Raw genomic sequence first — 12,177 nt, forward strand, 5'->3', positions numbered from 1 at the left:
TTCATGCTGTTTGATTAACGAGAAGCCGGAGAATTTCAAATATTGAATCATTTTATTCGCACATCAAATGAATATGAATATGATGGTGTGATGGTGGTGGTTCCCCGTGTGTTTGCTGACTTTGAATGATTTGTGTATTGTGCAAGCAGCAGATTGGGGCCTGTTGGACGATAAAGCAGTATCGGTTAAACTCAAATCATTTTGTTTTATTTCAAGTTTTGTGTGAAAAAAAAAACAAGAATCTTCCATAATGTATAAGGTGTATTGAAGAACAGCACACAGCAATAGCATCGCCACCACCCACCCACCAACGCAATAAATCATAAATCTCATTTTCACCTTTCCAATCGGTTTCCAAAGCATTGCTCATTTTCAATCATTGTTCCAAAAGCACGTGGAAAACAGCTCGCGACTACAAAACACATTGCACGTGTTTGTACGTTTCCGCCCGGGCCTGCGTCACTGGCCCAAACTAAGCCAACACAACTTTCTCCCGCACGTGTGGTATTGTGATGCTGTTTATTATATCTCTGCTTCACAATTTTCCATTTGCCCGGGTTTTTGTCCCGCTGGGAATTGGGGCAACGGTGGTGTGCTCCTTCATCATAATCAAGCAGAGCAGAGCAGCGTGTAAGACACCCCTTAGAAGGAAGGGTTTTTATTTCCTGGATGCAGCAGCCAGGGAATCGCGCGTTCGTGCGATCACACTCCCGAGGATTCACGCTTCGGTAAAGTCGTCGTCCCCGCGCACACAAAAAATAGAGCAGAAATATTGGTTTGAAGTTTTTCTTTTGTTAGGATAATGAAGTTCAACCGTTGCGCCGGGCGTGTTCGCCTTTTTGCACTTCGTCACGGGAAAGCTACCGGTGTGTGTGTGAGTGTATGATGTGGCGAAGTGGTGGAGAGGTAAATGGCTAAAAAGAATAAAGCTCCAGCAGTACCAGCAGGAAAACTAGTTGTTTGATTCCCCTTTATCGGACGCTTTTCCAAACGAAACGACGACGTGTTCTAGTTTACCACCACAATGCCGCGACCTTGGGTGGCAAGTTGTGCTCCGGTCCCTGCCTTCTGCTTCGCCTCCGCCTCCAAACCAAAGTAAAGGGGGGAAAGAGGGTAAAACTTTTTCGTTTTCGTTTACGAGATATGGCTTTGTTAGCCCACCTCTCCACCCGGTTCGGAAAAGCGATGGATTGTTTCCCTCGTTTTGCTGCGCTCTCCCTTTTTCCCCGAAAGTCTGAACGAAGCCAGGTAGAATGCTTTTTTCTATAGATTGAAAATAGTCAACTATTGGCATCAATTTGCTTTCTGGGTTTTGTTTTAATCGTTTTCTTTCGCCATTCTCTATGTCTATTGCACCAAACACGTTCTGTGAGAACGATTAACTCGACCCTGGACGACGGTGTCGCTTGCAAGTTACAAACGAACAGAACCGCGGGGGTACAACATTGCATAACCAACCAGCCAGCAGAGCTCTCTCGTACACATTGTGCTGTTAAATTGTCAGTTTGTTGCTTTAGATCCGTCCAATTTTAAAAAGCTTCCCGCTTTTTTTTTTGCCTGCCCCTTTTTCCCGGATTTCCCGGACATTCCTTTTCGAGCAATTTTGTCGTGCATTGATGCGGAATGATGCCACGGACGAGTTCAAGAATATTGCTCAATGTGTAATGGTGATGGTATAGTAGGGGGTTTGATGTCAATGTTGAAGCTAACGATTCTTCAGTAATGGAGCAGCAGCTTGTGAAGAGCGGGGAAATAGGGAGAATCCAAGCGAAGAGTTAGTTTGATTGAAGAAAAAAGAAAAGATTAATCATTTAAGGCAGGGCAAGATAAGATAATTTGAATTTCCGCTGGTCGTGAAGATCCTTTTCCGGATTTAGCACGGGAAAGCATTTCGGATCAGGTAGCTTTCAGCTTTTATTACTGCACATTGGCTCTGATGAACGTAATGCGCGGTCGTCTATGGGGAAAAGCATAAGCGCAAACGAGGAAGAAGCAACAAAAAAAATAACGGAAAACAGTTTTGTGTGGTGCTCCCTTATTATACTTTTACTTTTCCGTATTGAAAAGGTTTTCTGGGAGCATTTTTTTGTCGTTGTTTTTTTTTCTTCTTCATGAAAACCAAGGCAAAGAAATCTTTTGGCCCAGTTTGTCACCGGAAGCGATCTGCGAAATGGAATTGAGTTTTTCGAGAGAGAGTTGGTTGGAGGATCTTCGTGCCGAATGGGTTAGAGGGATTGTTGGATTCCGTTTTCTTTCCTTCTAGTTATCGTGGCAAATTTGAATAGGAGAAGATCAGCTATATTTACGGTACAGGGCAGGCTGAATATCTACAGACAGAGAGTAAGAGGAGGTGGGTGGTGGTGGTTTCTTCGACATTTTCCAAATGCACCCTTTTTTGCGGCAAGATCGAGATGTAGAAATGATGATGGGTCCACAAAGTGTTGTGGAAAAAAAAATCAGTGAATAGGAGACCACCGGGACTTTGGAGTTTAGCCGCATCCGGTCCAAATTCCGGTCGAGGGTTCCAACAAAAAAGACTGCCAGTCGCTAGTCGGCGCCCCGGAAAATGGCAATTCGTTTAATTCCATCAAATTGTGTCCTGTCTGCCCTGCTGCATTGGGGGTGGTTTGATGGAATGGAAGCTTTGACCGACCTCTATGTGATGAGGTTCGCTTTTTGTTCACCGCCTCAGTTTTCTCTTTTCCATTCGCGCCAGACCGGAAACCGGAAGCGGACAAATTTCAATACAACAATTGAGAGTGCTCCACGAAAAAAGTGTGTGTGTGTGGTAGTAGTACGACTGTGTCTGTGAAGAGGATATGGGGGGAAAAAAATTGGGAAACAATTGAAACCGTTTGGGTCAGTTCGGGAAACCACGGTTCCCCAGAGTATGGGAGTTGTTCTCCAACAAAGGCTGGAGAGCTTCTGTCTACACCTTACCTCGTACCCATCCACGATGTGTCTGCGACGCCGATGTTGTTATGTGTGTATCCGGTGGATTTTAATAATACGCCTGAAGCACCAACAACATTGCACGTGGGTGGGATGTTGGATGGAAGTCGTTATAGTTAATATGTCTTGTTGTCGGCTGTGTCCTTCGCTTTCAATTACAATAACGGTTTAATTTTATTCATATTATTGTTGAATTGTTTTGTTCAAAAGCTATGCAAGAACTCTGAATTACGAGTTGGCTTTCTTCTTCTTCATCTTTCTTTTTGGGCACACCACAATCGTTGTCGGTCGGTCAACAGAAGGCCCTCTACCTGTATCACTACTGCTAATGGGGCTTGGGCTTTCAGTGACTTGATCTACTTCAGTGTCAGTTCTACCGTATGGGGGGGCACGGTCCATTCGGAACTTGATCCCATGCCGGGCATGTTGTTAAGCCGTACGAGTTGACGACTGTACCACCAAACGTGTTGGCTTTGGTAGGTTTAAAAACCATGTTGTTTCAAAGTCCTGTAGAAGGCTTATGCGCAGTCCATGGACTTTCAAAAACTTAGGACTGTCCCGCCTTTTTTTTTTGCTCGTCCAGTCCAAGCTTACATCTCGAAATATATGCAGACATATATTTTTTTAAGAAATTGGATGTTTCGTTTGGAAGTTTTCCCTTTTACCCTCACTCCTCCGGTGTAAAATCTCAACGGATTTGATAAAAATATAAAGATATTCAGTTATGGAACAGTTAAGAGTTCGAACTTCTCTTCCGCCTTCTCTCTTCCAATGTTCACCACTCAACGGAACCACTGAACAGCGCACAGTAAGCACAAGTTAAAAGATTTATATGTTCAGATCATGCGAAAAGCAGCTCTCTTCTTTGCGTGTGTGCGTGTGTGTGTGCAGTGTTCCAAATGAAGAAAAGCTAACCATATAGACATCCACGATCCTTCCAACATCAGTTCGAGGGACAACCAAACGGGGAGGGTGTGTGAGGATAAAAGTACACCCAAGAGGATTCGCCCTCGCCACCCCCATCTTACTGGACATTCACACTAGTGATGGGAAAAATGAAGTTTTTGTCGGAATCGATTCCGGTTAGCTCCGCAGTTTTCTGGAATCGATTCCGGATAGTAGGTCCGGAATCAGTTTCCGGAATCGATTCCGGAATCGGCTCCGGAATCGGAATCGACTCCGGAATCGGCTCTAGAGATGATTCCGGAATCGGCTCCGGAATAGGAATCGGTTCCGGAATCGGCTCCGGAATAGGAATCGGTTCCGGAATCGACCGGAATTGGTTTCGGAATCGAAGTCGGCTCTCGAATCGGAAATGGCTTATAAATTAGAATCGGCTACCAAACGGAGTCAGTTTCGGCATCGCCATAAAAAAAGGCGTTTGGGTCCAATCATACTACTTATTGATAACCGCAAAAATCCAAATTTACATGTAAAAGATCCATTCTCATGGAGATTCCCGGACTGATTTCGCTCCGGAGTCAACACCGGAATCGGCTCCGGAGCCAACTCCGGAATCGGCTCAGGAGCCAACTTCGGTATCGGCTCCGGAATCGGCTCCGAAATCTTCTCCGGAATTGACTCCGGAATCGGCTCCGGAATCGGCTCCGGAATCGGCTCCGGAATCGGCTCCGGAATCGGCTCCGGAATCGACTCCGGAATCGACTCCGGAATCGGCTCCGGAATCGGAATCGATTTCAGCATCGGAATCGGCTCCGGAATTGATTCCGAACACGGAATCGGAATCAGCTAGGTCCGATTCCGAACTCCCATCACTAATTCACACACACACAAACACACCCTAAGAGCCATCCTTCAGATGAGGTTGATTTCGTTTATTCTGCTCTTGGAACTGAAATGGATGAATAGCGAAAATGGCGATCCTTTCTCCTAGCCCCAGCTATCCTTTAATCCTCACTCCCTAACACGTTTCGATCAGTTCTTGAAGCAGTTAGAGCTTGTCTCTCACTCCGTTTCTCTCTCCCCCCTCGCACCCCAGTTGCTAGAATGAACGGGGTTTGATATTTCTATTGCCGGGCGCGCACAGAGTTCGGTACTCTTGAGTGCTCTTCTGCCAGCAGAGCGAGCTCCCGTTTGTTCTCGGAAGGACATTTCTTCTCGTGCGTCGTCGTTCGGCTCTTGTTCAAGTGTGTCTTTACGCTCTGCCCAATCCCCCCACTTTTTATTGGCATTATTTTATGTTTTGAGGGGGAAAAAAATGCTGCATTTTGCTACCAAAATCTAGAAGCAGACATTTGCTCTGCTGTTTGATGTGTGGCCGTCGTCTCGGTTTCGATTTCATTGTTGAGATACAAGAACCTACAATAGTAGAAAGTTGTTGTGGAAAGGACAGCAACTTGAAATATGATTTTACATTCTTTAGAATGCGTTATTGCAAAGGGGGGTTGGTATTACAGAGCGATTTATTTTCTGTGTTGCATCCAGCCAGAGGGAAAGTTCTAAAATATTCCATTCTATTCTATGCCAGGCAGCCAAAAAAAAGGGATATACGCTGGTTATCTGGTTATGGTTGAACCCTTCGACAAGTCGTGTCTCCCCTGCTGAAATCTGACCTTTCGAAGTGAGGTTTCGAAACGGCAAAAAGAATCTCCCCGAAACCCCGACCGAAATCACAGAGTAAAATGTCAAATGCCGCCCTCAAGATGGCACACAGGTTAAGCGGCTGTACTCGAAAAATCTTTTAGCGCGCACTAGTGACGATTCTTCCGGTCGTAGAACATGCAACGTGCTAAAATGTATATGTGTGTGCGTGTCCGCTTCGTGTACGCTCGAGCGTCTTTCCTTTTCCGGGTTTTCCAGCGAGCCCCAGAAGGAGGGTGCTGAATACGAAATTGCTTTCTCTCCTATCGTCACGAACGTTCTACACGCAAGTGTGGCACAAACCCTCATCCCCAAACCGGGTGTGTGTGTATGTGTCCCCTTGCTATCAAAACCCCGTAGCTCCAATTCTAGCACCGGTATCGGGTTTTATGCTATCTTATCATCCACCCCGCATCCCCGCAACCGAAATCGTCCGATTGAACGATGGAAATAAAAACCGAAATCATTGCGGTTTTCGAAAAAGGATTGCTGTTGTGCGCCCACCACCACCACCCCACAAAGACCGAGAAGCTCGTATTATATTGCTCGCATCTCGCAGGAAACACACCAAATTTACACCATCGCGCCCGTCAGGCACATAAAATAATACGAATGTGCGCGCACCCGTGTGTAACCTTTTGTGTTGGGGTCTCTGTTTGGACGTAGTTGGGCACAGCGAAGCGCAGGGACACTGCGAGGAATCGCAGGACATAAATTTATTCACCAACTGGACAGCATGGCACAATTTTATAAGGGCCGGCAATTGGGGTTATCTGGAGGGTGGTAGTACGTATCATCTTCTTGTCGCCATCTCTTGTGTGCGCTTGCATCGATGCAGAATGGGGTTCGGACTGTCGCCATGGATGTTTTTGTGGTGCTGCTCAGGCACTATTCTTCATGAAGATAAGATTATGATTAGGAATCGAGTTGCGAGTTGAGATGTTATGCAGCGGCAATGAGGTCCAAAAATGATAAAATTATTCGTTGGAAAATAATATTTATTAAAAAAAAGCAATTTTGGCTTCTAGATGACATTTGCCTCTATAATGCTTAAACTATCGGAATAGCAAAAACTTAGTTTCTTATGCCCTTTTCAATGCTATCGTTAGAGAGAGAAAATCACATAAAGAGAATAATGTTCTTTAGGAACGGAAAAGGATTGCAAACCGTCTCGAGATTGCATCTATAAATCGCTTACAACATAATTATTCATTGATAATGTGACACGAGCCTTCACTGTGATCGGCTTATTACCCCAAAGTATGAAACGATATCATCATCACCATCATTCACAAATAGTTCCAATTCCGAGTGATGATGGCGGATGATAATTCGGTAAATCCTACAAATGGGCTCGAACCTAGTTTCAGGGCGGATTAGATGGATTAGCTGCGAACAAATCAAGAAGCTGGCCGCCCTCTTAGGCGTCGTTTGGTCTTTGGTTTTCGGGCCGAGATTTGTCGAGCGTAATGAAATCAATTTCAAGGGATCATAATCTTAAGCGATTGCCTGCGAGCGTGTCGTTGCTTGTCTGCGTTTCGAAAATCAAACCGAAAGCATAACCCCAGCCAATATGTCACAATAAGCATAAGGAATTTCCAGAGCCAGAGCGTAACAATATGTCCTGTACCTCGTTCAGTGAATGGAAAACATAACTTTGTCGGGACAAATAAAGTTAAGGGCGAAATGCTTCTTTCTACTGGATACACTGTCAGATGGAAAAACAATCTCTTTCCCGTATTAGCGAACCGACACCGTTGCTCATTATTTTTAATTGGAGGAAAACTTGCTTCCATCCATCCATCGCTCCGCCACAAAACACTACCGTTGCGCGCGTACACTTCTTTGAAGAAGCGTGTTTGCGTTGCAAATTTCCCACAAATCATCATCTTTCCGTTTGCAGGATATTGTGGCAGATATGTATTTGCAAATCATCGGTGTGGGTATGTCTCGCGCGTGGTATCTCGTTTGTGGGCTTGTGTCTCCCGAGTGGGTACAGTGTGCGTACATCCAAGGACGGGGGGTTCCTTTTTGCCCCCATCACTCCATTCCGGGGGCGTGCTTGCGCGATGGAAATGTAAAATGAATATCATTTTCATATTGCTTATCGTGTGTTTTGCAGAAATTGTACGTTGTTTTTTCTCTGTTCTTCTTTGTGCAAATGCTGGAAAAAGGGAAACTTCTACTTGTTTCCCCAACACCCGGCAGTAGAGTTGGCGAGCACGGGGTATATATACATGATCAACAACAGGAGAAAGAGCGGCAGGACATTCGCATCACTCTAACATTCCATTCTGCGGAGGTAAAAGCTTCCAATGAACGCAAACGATCGCTGCTTCGACGATGATGCCTACTGATGATGGTTAAAGTTGTCAAATGTAAGGCAGACGGAAAAAGGAGGTGTAGTAGGTAGTAGCAGTAGTAGTAGTAGAAAGTCGATTCGGTTTTCATGTTAGCAATCGTTTGTGGACTCGCGCCGCTTTTTCAGACACGCTGCCCCGTCTACAGGAACAGGAACGAACTAACGAGCGAAAAAGTGTAAGAACAGCTGAAGGAAAAAGTCCGAACCGCCGGCGTCTTTTGCGTCTCCAAAGGGATATGGCCGGAATGAATAATTCATGGCCAAGTTTTTAATCTTCCCTAACATGCATCTATTTGCATAAGAAAATAATCGTACTGGCTGGGAGGCAGCGAGGGAGGGAGGAATGGAATGGTGCACACCGACCGAACACGTTTTGATGTGGCGGTGGCCACGTGTGTGTGTGCACTCTTTCCTGCTTAGTGTATCCGGAAGCCAAAGCCGCCGTTTTTGTCCTTTTCCTTTCTCATTTGCAGCCTTCCGGGATTGGGGATTTTCTTTTTGGCGCTTCTATTTTGAAAGTAAGTAATGCTTTCGGTTGAACTCGACTCGATCCAAAGGTGTGTGTCTGTGTGCCGTCGTCTACGTCTTCCACAAATGATGATGTCGTCGTCCCGGCTGCTGCTCCCCACACTCTCCCTTCCCAGGGTGTATCGCACATGGCGCACATTACGTCCGGAAAAGAAATGGGAAATTGGGATTTTGATTTAAAGAGCCTCCTCACACATTCATGAAATTCTCTTCTTACCGTGCGCGGGTAGAGGGGAAGGCACGCTAACGAACCACGCGGTGACCTGGAAAATGAAAGTGGAAAACGTACATGTTCTTCCCTTTCGCTCCTTGAGCGCGCGCGTGTGTGTGTGTTAAAAATGTTACAATGTGAAGGAAATTCGTTCTTAAACAATTGTGTATTCGTTAACCATTCTACGGGGAGCCCGTTTTCATTTCCAACGATCGATCGACGACCCAGACAACCATAGGGCGGGTTGCTGCCAGGGCACTAAGAGGACGTATTACAAGACTTCCATTTCGCAAGTGTGTCTACTGCTGATCCTGCTGCTGTAAAATTTCGTACAATCTCCGCAGGGATATACTTTGTTTGAGTTGTAATCTTTTGTTTGACAAAAGCTCTTCTTTCCATTCCGGGAGGGGGTTTTGGCGCGTTAGCTTTTGAACGGCGTCGGCGACGGCGGCGGCCTTGCTCAGGCGTCGTATTTCCGGCTTGCTTGAACTTTCTGTTAACGGTTGGGTGAAATGTAAGATGCCTTCATTGTGTAGACGAAAAACGACCTCCGATTATTGTTGTCCCCGAAACGCGTCACCAACTCGGGAAACCGTCCAAATGCCTCGTTACATCAATAACAGCAGCAGCAATAATAACAGCAACCTGTTCGTCATTGAGCGCCAGGGAACTGAGGATGAGATGGCCCCTTGAGTCCGGATGAGTAGATCCGGTGAAGGAATGGCTTCTGCTGGTGGCGGTGTGTACTTAGGCACGCTGGAATGACCACGTTGGGAGTTTATTTTTCTGTTCCAGTGGACTGTTTTCGACCACTTTTAGTTTCCCGTGTACGGTTTTCCTTAAAGACACGTCCTTTTCCTAGAGCAGGAAGAGAGAGAAAAAGAGAGGTCGACGCTTTTTTATGTCCTTGGATGTGCTCGTTTTGTACCGCACTCCCAACGGTCCTTGGGAAAGCGAAGCATCGAAGCGTTTTTCTGAAGAAGAATTGCTTACTTCGCCTCCAAACGACGGGGGACACGCCAGTGGTCGGTCGGCGGTGGCACCTTGTGGGAAGACGAAAAGTTTCATGTAATTTCCATTTCCTTCTCGTATTTCACATTCATTATTTCGTTTGTAGGAAAAAGTTGATGCGACTTGACGAACCTCCTCCGCACATCGGAGAAGGGCAGACCCAGGAGCCAGGATGGCTGAGGCGCTTCTCTGCGCTTCGAAGTGTCCTAGTCTGCAGAAGCGCTCGAAATTCCCCAACGCGCTCGAAACCTGCTGCTCACGAATATAATTGTTTTTCTACACGCTTTGATGCTTCCCAACAGGAGTGCAGGGGGGGGGGGGTATCTCGCCTGGAAATTGGAGGGACCGCCGCATATGGTGGCGAACCGTGTCGTCTACGAAGAAAATAAATGCTAGCAAAACAAGCATAGCGGCAGCTCACATCTAACAAACGGGATGGCGGAGGAGTACCATGGGGGTGTTTGGGGGTTTGGCCTTATGATACACAAAATGAAGCTAACACCGTGAAGCCATGAAGCTTTTCGCCGCCAGCCGCTGGCAGTCTGGGTTTGGGTACACGGCGGGCTTTAGGGATCGAGATCTGCTTGGTTGCCCCTTTTTATTGATGCTGCTGCTCTGTTCGCTGCTGCTGCTGCTACGCCACGTGGTGAAAAGTAATATGCGCGATTGTAAATTTGCATACCGACTACAGCGAGCGAAAGCGACCGGCGGCACCCCCGGGGTCGTCCAAAAACACCACTGTGTGTCTCCCGCCGCTACCAATATTCCCCGCCGGTTGACTTTCGAACTCTGGGATTCAGGCGATTCCAAAATGCCGTTTGACCCGCGAGACAACATTCTGCGAGAAGAGTTGTATTCGGGCAAATGCTCAAGAAATGGCTCCCCGAAGGCGCCGCTGCTGCTTTCGATGTGATGTTTTCGATGGCTATAGAGCGTTCTTCTTCGGCGTGGGAGATACCGAACAGAAGAAAAAACAAGGATGCCTGAAATGAAGTTCATATTGTTGCAATTTAATGCTTACGGAGATGCCATTACGCACCAAACAATAACCTGTAAACAAAACGACGACGGCTGTGACGGCTCCAAAAGAGACATCAGCATAAACAACGTTCCGTTCTTTATTGGAAAGAGGTTGTCGCTTGATGATGATGGGGCTTTGCTCTATTTAAATGCGTCATACTGCACGTACAGCACGAGCTGTAAGCGTGTGCACCGAAGCCTGTGCATGGTAGTGAAATGCTAAGCAAGAAAGAACCATTATGACTGAGCGATTGCGATCCTGGAATTGATCTGTGCAATCAACCGTCCCTGGAATGGTAACAAACGGCAACGACACTCCACACCCTATCGTACTCTATCTCCTCACGGGTCATGGACGACCTGTGACTTGTTCGATCGACGGTCGACGCTGGCGTGTCGTCACCAGAGTAGAGCGAGATGCATTGCGACCTCTCCGAATAGATCGCGCAATTACTCAACGTTTGATAGAATTGCCAATCACTCGATGGGAAAGATTGTGTAAACACACCGCGCGCGCGCTCTGTCTTTGACGGGTGTCTCTGTGTAGCTTTAGTGCACGATGAGTGTGCTTAGTTATCTGCTAACCATCACTTGTAATTAAATTTAACCCTTATCTCCATCGGGTGTGTGTTGTGTGAGGATGCGCGCGCCTTTGGATGTTGAGTTCGGATTGTTGTTACGGGGCGGCCCTCAGTAGCTCATTAATTCATGGCGCTTGCGAAAAGAGCTTGCCAAGCACAGGCGCACAGGTCCCCGCAGAAGGCAATCACGCAATTCACTCGGCGGGCAACAAACACATACGCTACGGGGACAACATCAATTCTGGGCTGGGTTTGGAACATGTCAATCAAGCGCCAGAGATTGTAGCCCTCTCCCGCATTCATTTCACCGTAATTGAATCGAATCAGCATTAATTTGTTCGAATTGAAACACACTCTCCCCCCGTGTACGTGGAAGGGGAGATGCGGCCTCTTTTTATGCCACCTTTGGTGTTAACAAATTCAATTGTCAGATCCGTTTTTCGGTGGCCTGTAAAAGTGGGGGCCGGCGGTGGCGGCAGCGAACGCGATTGATTGCTTGATTTTACGCTAATCATAAAACGAAATATCACCGGGGACACTCTCATTGTCGTCGATTGTCTTTTATGTATTCAGTTGAATGCAGACGACGAGCTTATGGTGAGAAGAAGGTTTTTAATGCTTTATTTACTTTCCCCAATGCATTGTTGATTTCCAAAGGCTGATAGTTGATTTCACGCCGAAACCTGATGTTTGATTTCGGAAACAGCTAACACAACAAACCGACTCTTGAAGTTAAAATTGAAAAGTACTTGAAGAAATTGTATGTTTTGGCCATACAACATGGCTTACGACTGTTGAACAACAACATACCTCACAGGCTTCTTTGCCCTCGGTCGGTTCCGTCGGCGTTGGGGCAAAGTTGTTTGGCTATAACCTCGCTGCTTGTTTGCTGAGATTCGTGTCCTTCCCAG

The 12,177-nt window shown here is 46.5% G+C and overlaps 2 protein-coding genes across 2 annotated transcripts in view; both read left to right on the forward strand.

Moving 5' to 3' along the window:
* LOC120947498 (heparan-sulfate 6-O-sulfotransferase 1) overlaps positions 1–12,177 on the forward strand; it is a 68,047-nt gene that overhangs the window by 22,295 nt on the left and 33,575 nt on the right. The window lies entirely within an intron of this gene.
* Positions 1–12,177, forward strand: part of LOC120950462 (60S ribosomal protein L17) — a 195,683-nt gene that overhangs the window by 2,600 nt on the left and 180,906 nt on the right. The window lies entirely within an intron of this gene.

The sequence above is a fragment of the Anopheles coluzzii genome, chromosome 2 (genome assembly GCF_943734685.1).
Source record: "Anopheles coluzzii chromosome 2, AcolN3, whole genome shotgun sequence".
NCBI lineage: Eukaryota > Metazoa > Arthropoda > Insecta > Diptera > Culicidae > Anopheles > Anopheles coluzzii.